At 39.5% G+C, this 13,407-nt stretch overlaps 1 long non-coding RNA gene across 2 annotated transcripts; it reads right to left on the reverse strand.

Moving 5' to 3' along the window:
* Window positions 1–7,162: 7,162 nt before the first annotated feature.
* On the reverse strand, window positions 7,163–12,471 carry LOC142167851 (uncharacterized). 2 transcript variants are annotated; one of them, XR_012698036.1, is made up of 2 exons: window positions 9,723–12,471; window positions 7,163–9,374 (listed from the first exon to the last, which is right to left on the reverse strand). It is a non-coding gene; the product is annotated as an uncharacterized LOC142167851 (long non-coding RNA). The 2 variants fall into 2 exon arrangements; XR_012698035.1 differs by having other exon boundaries at window positions 9,719–12,471.
* Between the last annotated feature and the right edge of the window lie 936 nt (window positions 12,472–13,407).

A 13,407-nucleotide genomic window follows, 5' to 3' on the forward strand; every position in this document is an offset into this window, starting at 1 on the left:
CCTCATTGAGCTAATATGATTACTTTATTTTGCTCTAACGGGCTGCCAGTAACCGATTTCCCATGTACGCTCTGTTGATCCAAATCCAAACCTTCCCCTAATTATCAATGAAGTCAACAAGTATTTCACTCTCTATATCCTAAATTAGTCATCGTCACGTAAGGAGAGTTAATGAGGAACAGGAAATGTTAATTACAAACGACTTTGAGTCATAGGCATTTAAGCTATTCAATTGTGGTCAAGACTACACAACAGATTCAGTTCTGATCACATGGGACCTGGTCAGGCCCATGTAGATAATATTCAAAAAAAGCTGAACAACTTCAAGCCCACTTGGCCCAGTATCTTGAAGAGTCATGGACTCTTCTCATTTTCACAAATAGATCAGGCCCTAGTTACCCTAAATTTCATGAAAAATGGATTTCCTTAGGCCGCATGCTTTCATTTCCCCAACAGATTCTCAATTCACAAGGAAACAACTATCATTAATCAAACAGCTAAATACAAAAAAATGGAATTAGTTTAATCTTGTAAGCTCACCTTAAACATGAATATGGATTTTAGGAGGTGGATTCTTTCAACAAACCGTATCAACTTAATAAATAATTACTTAACATTTAATTGAAATATGTTTTATAGACACAGATATTAATCAACGAAGGAGAATTAGGTAGATTTGGAAACTAAACAGACCATATCTAGAAGATCAATCGCAAACTGAACATGAACAACTCAGATTTTATTCCTAAACTCGAAATGAAGGATAACAGATGAAGATCCCATACCTGATAGTAGAAATCGAATGAACTCAATCAAATAAAGGTCTGAAGTTGTAGAAATGAAATTCAGCAACTCGAGACAAACAAATCCAAGCAGTAAACAACAGCTCTTCAAGCTCAACATCTTCCCAAACCCAGAAAAACAAGCACCAATTGAGTAGGAACTGGAAACCAACTTCGAATTCCCCTTTTTTGATTTTTTTTTTTTTGTTTATGAGAATTTTTGGTTTTTTTTAAAAAAAATCCAGAACCCCTTTTTTTATCTTTGTTTTATGAGAGATATCTGTGGGAGTGAGGAGAGGAGAATGAATAAAGGTGAGAGTGAGGTGAGAGATGGGGAAGCTGACTTGAGAGGATGAAAGGATTAGGGGCGACTAGGGTTTTTCTTTCAGATGAGGGGGTGAATGTTCTTCTGAGGGGATTTATTGTAGGTGATGGATCGGATTTTATGGATCGGGTTTGGGAAAGGGTTTGGGGAGGAATTAAGGCAATTGGGCCATTCAATTTTTCTTTGCCCAGTTCGAATGTGAAGCCTAATAACCCCTTTTCATTCTTTTCCTTCTTTATTAGATTTTTCGTAAAGTTAGCCACTTTAAACTCTAATTGTAGGTTAATCCAATTTGTATGGCTAAATTATTTATCTATTTTACCTATTGATTGACTAATGACCTAATTAATTAACTAACCTAAGAATGCATTTTTTGTGATTTTTAGATATTTAACTAATGCATTTAACAATGTAATGAAATCCTAAAATGCAATTAGAATTCAATGAATGAAATCAAAAGTATTTTTGGTAGTTTTATGATTTAAAATGCCCCCCTAATAATGCAATTAATCTAAAAATGCAAACAAACAAAGAAGGAAAAATCTTTAGAATTTCTACAAAAATCAAAATGATTGAAAAAATTTATTTCTTGAATCTTTTAGGAGTGATTTATACTTAGGGAAAAACTTACGTGCTCACACCTATGACCAGGCTGACCCAGAAGAGTGCTATGTTCAGGTGGACCGAGGAGTGTGAGGAGAGCTTTCAAAAGTTCAAGACTGCTTTGACTACATCCCCAGTGTTGGTATTGCCTACAGGTTCAGGGTCTTATACTGTGTATTATGATGCGTTGCGCATTGGTCTCAGCGCGGTGTTGATGCAGGATGGTAGAGTGATTGCCTACATGTGTAGACAGATAAAGGTGCATGAGAAGAACTATCCTGTCCACGACCTCGAGTTATTAGCTATTGTACATTCCTTGAAGATCTGGCGTCACTATTTGTACGGTGTCCCTTGTGAGGTCTACACTGATCACCGGAGTCTACAATATCTGTTCAAACAGAAAGATCTTAACTTGCGGCAACGGAGGTGGTTAGAGTTTCTTAAGGACTATGATATCACCATTCTATATCATCCCAGAAAGGCCAATGTGGTGGTCGATGACTTGAGTCGCAAGGCGGAGAGTTTGGGCAGCTTAGCATATCTACCGATAGCAGAGAGGCCATTAGCCTTGGATGTTCAAGCCTTGGCCAACTAGTTTCTTAGATTGGATATTTCTGAGCAGAGCCGAGTTTTGGATTGTATGATTTCTCGGTCTTGTCTTTTTGATCGTATCAGATAGCGTCAGTATGGCGACCCCCATCTGCATATCCTCAAGGACACGGTTTAGCACGGCGATGCCAAGGAGGTCACTATTGGAGATGACAGTGTATTACAGATGCATGGCAGGCTATGTGTGCCCAATGTAGATGGCTTGGGTGAGTTGATTCTCGAGGAGGCTCACAGTTCGCGGTACTCCATTCATCCAGGTGCCGGGAAGATGTATCAGGATCTGAGGCAGCATTATTCGTGGAGGAGAATGAATAAGGACATAGTGGAGTATGTATCTCGATGCCTAAATTGTTAGCAGATGAAGTATGAGCATCAACGGCTAGGTGGATTGCTTCAAAAGCTAGAGATCCCAGAGTGGAAATGGGAGCGGATCACTATGGATTTTGATGTTGGACTCCCACGGACTCAGAGAAAGTTTGATGCAGTTTGGCTGATTGTAGATAGGTTGATCAAGTCGGCTCATTTTATTACAGTGGTGATTATTTATTCCTCTGAGCAGCTAGCTCGAGTTTATATTCGCGAGATTGTCAGGCTTCATGGCGCGCCAGTATCCATCATTACAGATAGAGGTACTCAGTTTACATCACGGTTCTGGACAGCCATACAGCATGAGTTGGGTACTCGGGTGGAGTTGAGTACAGCATTTCACCCTCAGACGGACGGACAATCCGAGCGCACTATTCAGATTCTTGATGATATGCTCTGTGCGTGTGTGATTGAGTTTGGAGGGTCTTGGAATCAGTTCTTGCCATTGGCAGAGTTTGACTACAACAACAGCTACCAATCGAGCATTCAGATGGCCCCGTACGAGGCTTTGTATGGTAGGCGGTGCCGGTTTCTGGTGGGTTGGTTTGAGCAGGGTGAGGCTCGGCTATTGGGTACAGACTTGATTCAGGATGCTTTGGAAAAGATTAAATTGATTCAGGATCGACTTCATACAGCCCAATCTAGACAGAAGAGTTTTGCCGATCGGAAGGTTTGCGATGTTGCATTCATGGTTGAGGAGCGAGTCTTGCTCCGGGTTTCGTCCATGAAGGGTGTTATGAGGTTCGGGAAGAAGGGCAAGGTGAGCCCTAGGTATATCGGACCTTTTGAGATTTTTGAGAGGGTTGGAGAGGTGGCCTTCAGACTTGCACTACCACCGACTCTAGCTGCAGTCCATCCAGTGTTCCATGTTTCTATGCTCCAGAAGTATCACATCGATCCATCACATGTGTTAGATTTCAGCTCACTCCAGTTGGACACGGATCTATCTTATGTTGAGGAGCCGGTTGCCATTTTGGACAAGCAGGTTGGAAAGTTGAGCTCGAAGAATATTGCTTCAGTTAAGGTCCAGTGGCGGGGTCAGCTAGTCGAGGAAGGACCTTGGGAGACTGAGCATGATATACGTAGCCGTTATGCTCATCTTTTCACCTCTTCAGGTATGTCTCTATACTCGTTCGAGGATGAATGTTTGTTTTATGAGGGATAGGATGTAACGACCCGATCGGTCGTTTTGAAAGTATTAGCCTCGATCCCCTAATTATTGCTTCCTTTATTTCATTTTGTGGTTATGTGACTTGCTGGGACACTTGGTGTCAGATTCGGGAGAGTTTCAGAGTGGAATGGGACACATAGTCCCTAAATTGGAAGTTTAAGTCGTAGGAGTTGAGCGTAGTTAGACTTGTGTGAAGACAACTCCGGAATTGAGTTTTGACGGTTTCAATAGCTCCGTAGGGTGATCTTGGTCTAATGATCATGTCCGAATGTTGATTTGGAGGTCCGTAGATCATTTCGGCGTTAATTGGCAAAAGTTGGAAATTGGTGGAATTTTGGGAAGTTTGACAGGGAGTAAACTTTTTGATATCGGGGTTGGATTTCGATTTCGGAAGTTGGAATAGGTCTATAATGTCAATAGTGTGTGTAAAATCTAAGGTCAATCGGACTTGATTTGATAGGGTTCAGCATCGGATTTAGAAGTTAAAATTTTATAAGTTTATAAAGCTTGAATTGGGGTGTGATTCGTGATTTTAGGGTTGTTTTATGTGATTTGATGTTTCGAGCATGTTTGTATGATATTTTAGGACTTGTTGGTATGTTTGGTTGACGTCTCGGGGACCTCGGATGTAATTCGAACAATGTTCGACGCATTTCGGAACACTTAGGATTGCTGAATCTGGTGCTTCTGGTTTCCTTCTATACGATCACGTGGTTTGAACCGCGATCGCGAAGGAGTTTCAATGGTCTGAATTTCTCTACGCGTTTTCGGAGAGAAGGATGCGATCACAGAGGTTTGGCTTGCAGTTAATCGCGAACGCGTGGAGGAGTTCGCGTTCGCGTAGAAGAATTGGCAAAGCTGGGGCATGAGGCAGTTGTGCTACGCGATCGCGTAGCTTGTGATGTGAACGCAATGTTGTGGCATTGCTGTTATCTGCGTTCGCGTGTGCCTTTGCGCGATCGCGAATGGTTAAGTTGAGATGGACAAAAAATTATCGGACGTGATCGCGGAGGATTTACGCGATCGCGATGTGTAAACAACTGGGCAGTAGACTTAAATTTCAAAACGAGGGTTCATTCTCTTATTTCACATTTGGACTTTGAGAGCTCGGATTAAGGCGATATTTTGAGATATTTTCAGAGGAAGTGTTGGGGTAAGGATTCTTAACTCGTTTTTGATTAAATTCCACTAATCTATCATTGATTTCATCATGTAATTAGAGATTTGGGGTGGAAAATTGGGAAAATAGTGTAGAAGTTCTTAGACCAAGTTTTTGGGTTTTGAAGGGTTAAATGATGTCGAATTTGGATAATTCTTGTATTGTTGGACTCGATATCGATGGGTGTGCGGATTTTATAATTTTGGTCGGGTTCCGAGACATGGGCCCGGGTCGACGTTTTGGAGCGATTTTTCAATTCTCAGCTAAGATCATTATTTCATTATTTAAATTAGTTTCCTATAGTTATATTTATAGTATGAAATTGTTTTTTCTAGATTCGAGCCGTTCGGAGTTGGAAAATCGAGGGGAAGACCTTCTAATTGACTGATTGGCGTGGTTTGAGGTAAGTGACTTGTCTAACCTTGTGTGAGGGAAATTCCTCTTAGGATTTGTTATTTGTGATATGAGAAGGCCGTGTACGCAAGGTGACGAGTGCGTACACGGGCTAAATGTTGAAATTCCGATCTTTTCTACGTAGTTTCTTTTTCATTCCTTAATTGAGTTATTTTAGCACGTTACAGTCATCATGTTTAGCCTAATTTCACATGTCTACTTGTCTTATCTCCTATTTGTAACTTGTATCACATGTTTAGTTGAATTACTTATTTTTCTTGATTTTCGTATTCACTTCTTAACTGTGGAAATTCTTTACTTTAAATTGCTATCCTTGAAATATCATTTATTTAGTTGTTGTGTTTTGGCTTTCGTGTTATTGTTGAAGTGCGGGTTTGATTGTTGCACCAGGTTTTTGCCGTGCGGTTGTTATTGTTTGCACGAGGTTTCTGTCATGTGGTTGTTATTGTTGCATGAGTTTTCTGTCGTGCTGTTTGTGATTATTGATAAGCGTGCGGTGGTATAAGGTCAGGGTATTGAAAAGCATGCGGTAAGATAAGGTGGGCTTGATACGCATGGCTAGTAGGGGAACTACTAGAAGCCATGCGGTGTGATAAGGTGGGCTAAAACGCGGAATGCTATTTGGGGAAAATAATTTTCAAAAACCAAATATAACGGCTCCCAGGGTGATATAAGGAAAGATTGTGATTTGTTTTTATGATTTGGGACTACGAGACGATACCTCGGGAGTACCCTGTTGATATTCTTTATATGCTGTATTGTTTAGTTCTTGTTTTCCCTAACATGTAAAATTCTTATTTTCCTTTCGTGTTGTATTAGCTTTTCTTGATTCCGTGTTGTTATTTCCCGTAAATTCTTCATTGTTCACTTCCCTGTCATTTTCATTATATCATTATATCTCCTACCTTGTTCTTATTTTCAGCAGTAGGGCCTTGACCTCACCTCGATACTACTCTACCGAGGTTAGGTTTGGCACTTAATGGGTACCGTTGTGGTGTTCTCATACTACGCTTCTGCACATAATTTTGTGCAGATCCAGATATATCCTATCAACCTCGATATTAGCGCGCTGTTTTGCTGCTCTGGAGACTTCAAGGTACAGTTGCCCGCGTCCGCAAGCCTCGGAGTCCCCTTCTATCCTATTCTTTTCTTGTTCCTTTATATTTTTGTAGACAGTGATGTATAGGATTGTTAAGCATTGTATCTAGAGCTTGTGACTTATATCTCACCGGGTTTTAGAACATTGTACGTATTGAGCTTATAATCTATTGGTAAAATTGTTGAAGTTTTGAAATTTTATGTTTTTATTCGATATTTTCGCATATTGTTAGGCTTACATAGTCTTAGAGACTAGGTACTGTCATGACATCCTACGAAGGAGATTTGGGGCCGCGACAGCAAGTTACCTTGATTATTAACTAGATGTAATTTCCTAAGTGTTGTCACACGTAAACAAATATCAAGAAAGCATAACTAAGTAATTAGATATGACATCTATCTACAATTTTTACTATACTTGTATTATTTAGTACATTCGGGATCGAAAAGTACGAAGCGGGTAATATCAATCAAGCATAACTAAGTAATTAGATATGATATCTATCTACAATTTTTACTATACTTGCCACGACCCAATTTTCCCTTCGTTGGATATCGTGATGGCACCAAGTCTTAGGGGCTAGGTAAGCCTAACATTTACTGAATAACAACAATAATAAATAACATCTAACAACTTTTGAAATAGAAATCTCTATAAAATTTATAATTTCCAAAACCGGTAGTACAAGTCATAAGCTCTACAGAGTTTGTTACAATTTTCTAAATACAAATGTTTTAAATAAAGTAAACAGTGTGAATACAAATCATAAGGTGACTCCGAAGCCTGCGAACGCAGCATCAGGTTTATCTTGAGTCTTCACAGCAACAATCCGCACAACTAGCTAATGATCAACTGACTTTGAAAATGCCTGGATCTGCACAAAAATGTGCGGAAGTATAGTACGAGTACACCACGGCGGTTCCCAGTAAGTATAAAGACTAACCTCAGTGGAGTAGTGACGAGGTACAGTCAAGACACCTACTGGACTAAATAACCTGAACAAGTATAAGTATAGAAACAACAGAGTATGATATCTACATAAAGACTACGCGAAGTGGCAATTAATACGGTAATTGCAATAAGGAAGGAAAAAAAACACTATCAGCGGAACACCATAATAATGACATAGAAGAATGAACGGAAACACAGCCTAAGTCCGATAATCACAGATAAAGAAAGGACAAGTAGCAACTCAACAATACGACAGCTTCCACACTGGGTTTTTGTCAATAAACTCCACGAGGTACTGAACCTCGGACAAATTACAACTCACGTGCCTCAATACCTAAACCCTAACACTTGGCATCATGTGCCCTCATTACACCACATAACCGCACTGACGACTCGCGTGCCAAATAGTGCCATTATCACATAGAAGGCAAGTAAGCAACGGTATGCATCTATACTCAACAATATCAAGGAAACCTCTTATCCGATAAGAGTGCTTAACTACGTGCATGTTTGTGCAAATGTCCTAACATAGTTCATACCATCTAGTGAGCATAAGGAATAGGACGGACATCACGTAGAATATTTTCTCACAACTTTCACAAGATAAAGCTCACACAGATAAGTGTACCACTACACAAATATCAACAACAAGAATTCCTCCATGCCATCACAAATCAATCCTTGACATAGCCCACATTGTCTCGCCACGTGTGCAATGGTAAAGTAAATGCCCGCCTTATCTCGCCACACGTGCATAATAATGTTCCCACCTTGTCTCGCCACATGTGCAACTCACATATATGTATCCCACCTTGTCACGCCGCATGTGCAAATATCAATAATAATAATAGCACTGCAGAAACCTCGTGCAACCCCATAACAAAGAGATGTCAACAAAAGGCACTCCCGAGATATCGTCTCGTAGTCCCAAAAGTAAATGCTCAACAGGGGATCTCCTGAGGTACCGCCTCGTAGTCCCAAAAGTAAATATGCAAGACAGGGGGATCTCCCGAGGTACCGCCTCGTAGTCCCAAAGTAAATATGTAAGAAAGGAGGATCTTCCGAGGTACCGCCTCGTAGTCCCAAAGTAAATATGCAAAAACAACAAGTACAACATCAACAATAACACTAATACAAGAGTACGGCAAATAAATCAACTCAGAAATTCTAGAACTCAAAGGAACAGAGGAATTAATTCACAAGGAGGGGCCAAAATGGAGAATGGTAGTCATAATAAGAACAGCTAAACAAGAAAGGACATATTATGCAACAACGGTACACAATGTACAATTCAATAACGAGGGAGCTAACACAAGGCGAATAATTCTAAATAAGGACAAGTCAACTAAAATATAAGATATCTAACTTCGTTTTAAGGTTGGCAAATTAAGAAAGAGATACAACAAATTCAATTAGGGATAAGCAGCAGAAAGATAATCATAGCCTCAATTAAGGATGAACAATTACAAAAGAGATAATTATAACTTCAAATAAAGATAAGCAGTTAGGGGAAAGATAGCATGGCAATAGAAGAGATAACAATTTCAGTTAAGGCACAAATGACTCAAATAAGCATCAAGGGCGGATCATGAAGCAATTAATTCTAATTAAGGCAGGTAGAGGTGAAACTAGTGATTAAGAGACGTATTCATAACATAACAACTGCATAATCAGTGAATACAAGGACCTAAGAACCCTAAAAGGCCAACTTTCCATAAATAAGTTTGATCATGTTCTTGTCACCTCGCGTACACAGACTACAATTAGCATAGAAGACTCAAATCCTAAGGGGTAGTTCCCCACATGAAGTTAGGCAAGATACTTACCTCGAACCAAGCTCAATCAATCAGTAAGAATGCCCTTTCCTCGATTATCCGACTCTGAATGGCCCAAATCTAGCCAAACACAATTACATATCATGAATAAAATTACGAGAAACTAATTTAAATAATAAATCTACGACTTTAGTAAAGAATCGAAAATTCGGCCCAAAAGGTCGACTCGGGCCCATGTCTTGGAAACGGATAAAAATCACAAAATACTAATACACAATCAACCATGAGTTCACTCGTACCAAAATTATCCAAATCCGATATCAAAATCCGAATCAAAACTCAAAAATTTATTTGAAGAACTTTCCATCTCTTTTCCCAAATTGCTCAACCAAATTCCTTAATTAAATGATGAATTCAACTATAGATTAATGAGATATACCCATAAAAGAGTTAAGAATCGTTACCCACAAGCTTCGTCTGAAAATCCCTCGAAATTTTGCCTCAATCCGAGCTCTCTAGGTCCAAAATTGGAGAATGAAATCAACCATCGCACTTAGCCCTTTTCTGCCCAGCGATTTTTGCTTCTGCAGGCTTCTAGTCGCACCTGCGGAAATTCCATCGCAGGTGCGGAAATGACTTACGTCCTGTGGTCCACTTATGCGAGCATAAGGTCGCACCTACGAGTGCGCGCCTGCGAATTTTTGTCCGCTTCTACGGAATCCTCACTCAGCTCGCTTTCCGCTTCTACGATCCCTTCTCCGCAGGAGCGGCTCCGCTTCTGCGCATCTTTTGTCGCACTTGTGACCACCGGTTAACCAGACCAGGGCCGCATCTGCAAGATCCCTTCAGCACGTGAGAGTCCGCACCTGCGGCCACCCCACCGCAGGTGCGATTACACCAGAAGCTTGAAAGCTTCAACAACTACACAAGTCCAAATTTGGATCTGTTAAGCATCTGAAACTCACCCGAGGCCCTCGGGACTTCAAACAAACATACCAACAAGTCCTAAAACACCATATGAACTTAGTTGAGCCCTCAAATCATATCAAACAACGCTAAAAACCCGAATCACCCTCCGATTCAAACTTAATGAAATTGAAACTTTAAAATTTCTACAACTAATGTCAAAACCTATCAAAGCACGTCCGATTGACCCCAAATTTTGCACACAAGTCATATTCAACATTACGGACCTACTCCAACTTCTGAAATCGGATTCCGACCCCGATATCAAAAAGTCCACTACCGGTCAAAATCTCCAAAAATTCGACTTTCGCCTTTTCAAGCCTAAATGAGCTACAGACCTCCAAAACACAATCCGGACACACACCTAAGTCTAAAATCTCCCAACGGAGATAACAGAGCCGGTGAAACTCCATTCCGGAGTTGTCTTCACACAGTTCCAATTATTGTCAAAATCCTAAGACTTAAGATTCCACTTTTAGGGACTAAGTGTTCTAATTCACTCTGAATCATCCTGTAACTGAATTCAACCACGCACGCAAGACAATATACATAATACGAAGCTGCTCAGGACCTTATGCCGCCGATCGGGACATTAATTCTCAGAACGATCGGTCGGGTCATTACAATACTTGTATTTTTTAATACATCCGAGAACGAGAAGTACGAAGCGGGAAACTTTGATGGGATTTGTCTTTTCATCTTCGAGTGTCATCTTCCGAGAGTAACTCCGTATGATAGTACCTCGCAAGACAAGAGAAGTAAAATTATTAGTAAAATATTAGGTAAATAATAGACTAATTTATTTTCTGAAATGCTTTTATTTGAAAAAATGTTTTGTGAGAAATTGTTTTTGAAAATAGTTTTGGAAAATAGTTTAAAAGATAATATAGGAGGATCAGATACATGTAATATCCGATATACACCAAGACATGAAAACGGGAACCGCCTCGGTAGAAACTCCGGTGGCCAACCGTATCGCCAACTATAGGTTGTTGGTTTGTGTTCTCGTTTTTTTTCTTTTTCTGATATTTATCATCATCACCTCGTTATTTCGGACCCGGTCCGAGGGTTATTCCAAGGGTCGTGGCCTCAATAACTCGGGGTTATTTTCTCATCGGCCAAAGCATAATCAATGTAGCATCTGCTCAATAACATTGAAATCACACAGCAATGTGAAAACAACAATAATCTAAGAAAAAGCCATGATAGTGTCCAACATGGATGGCCAATAATAGATTTCCAGCAAACTCTTCTTACGTAATTAATGTTGCTTATTGATGGAATAACCAAATGAATAGAGACAAAATCAAGCATTTAGGTTAGTAATGACCAAGCGAACTAAATGGTCAATTCAAGCTTAACATAACTGAAAAAGTTCTGACAACAAAGGCATTAGAATGACACCTAATGAAATGAATATGCATTAAAGTAACACAACAAAGTATTGATACCTGAACCACCCGTAGAATGTCAAAAGTACTCGACGATGAATAACAATAGCTAAGTCACTAGTGTTGACGCAACGGATGAGATGAATCTTCGTCAAAGAGGCAGTGAGCAACTACCGGGACGTGTATAGGCTGCCAGACCCAATTTTCCGGCTAAGACTCCGGCCAAACACCAGATCCGCCACTTTCAGTGGAGTTTCATTCCTCCGACGAGTATATTTTCTCTAGATCTGTGTGTTATACGCATGAAGAGACAGAGACGGAGAGAGGAGGTGACATGAATAGTAGGGTCGGCGATGGGGTTTGCACTAGTTGTTTGCCGGCCAGCCAAGCTCGCCGGAAAGCGGCGGCGGCATCAAACTTTTAGAGAGAGGGAATATAGAGGGGCTGGGCGGCAACCATTATTGGAGAAATGAGAGAGATGAGAGCTTGGGAGGGGGCGGCTGGTGTCTGTAAAAGAGAGAACGAGAGAAGAACAAAATTAGGGTTACACCCCTCTCTCAAAATCTGATGGTGTAAAATGAGTATCCCCTCTTGTTAGATTTTTGGGACTCTTTATTTATATTAAAACACAAAGCACCCCTTTACCCATTGGACAAACAAAGCCATCATTATTTGTTCCAGGGTTATTATCCAATGGTCAACATAATGTGAAGTCACCTCAATGTCATGTCATGTCATGTCACTTGTCATATTAGGTTACATCAAGTGACTTATCAAGATGTCTTGTCACATCGGATGTGTTGTCATATCAGATGTTGATGAGACACTGAATTTCGATTGTATTTGATCCGTATTTGAGATAAATTTTACTGGCCTCCTTGTAATTAAATAGACTGTATTATAAGAATTGAAAATATTTATTTAATTAAAAAATCTTGTAGTATTTATTTAAATGTCAATTTCTACAACAAAGATGTAGTAATTATTATTTTATTTTTTTGAAAAGACAATAAATTGATAAAATATCCTAATATTTGAAAAAGGGCAATTACCAATAAATTATTTGAAATCTATAAAAATATACAAAAATGGTAGTATTTAACCAATTGAAATAAAATGATAAAAATTCCTATATTTGTAAAAATAGGAATAATTATCAATAAATTACATTACAGTTAATAATGTGTAAAATACTACTACATTTTATCATTTTTTGACAAGGAAGCTTGCAAAATTTATTTTTTAAATACGGAGAGTCAAAATTGACTGTCAACAACCGCAACCTATGAAGCTGCCAAGTAAATTAACAATTTCTCTCCTTCCTTCAGTTTTGACAACAACGGAGGGCTACGCAAGTACCTCTTTAGGTCTTTCAATGCCTTCTGGCATTCCGGAGTCCAAGAAAAATCATTCTTCTTTTTCAAGAGAAAAAAGAAATGATGGCACTTTTCCGAAGATCTCGAAATGAACCTACTAAGTGCCACCAACCAGCCAGTCAACCTTTGAACTTCCTTTACACTTGTCAATTGTTTAGGGATATCTTCTATGGCCTTGATTTTGTCGGGATTCACTTCAATTCCTCGTTGTGAAACCAAAAGGTCAAGAAACTTCTCGGAACCACAGTTTGAGCTTCATGTTGTATTTCCTTAAAATTACAAATGTATCTTGTAAATGAGCCAAATGACCTCCTGCATTAAGAGACTTAACCAATATATCATCAATGTAAACCTCCATAGTTTTATCAATTTGATGTTCAAACATCTTATTAACAAGCCTTTGGTAAGTGGCTCCAGCAT

Source organism: Nicotiana tabacum, chromosome 13 (genome assembly GCF_000715075.1).
Source record: "Nicotiana tabacum cultivar K326 chromosome 13, ASM71507v2, whole genome shotgun sequence".
NCBI classification, from domain to species: Eukaryota; Viridiplantae; Streptophyta; class Magnoliopsida; order Solanales; family Solanaceae; genus Nicotiana; species Nicotiana tabacum.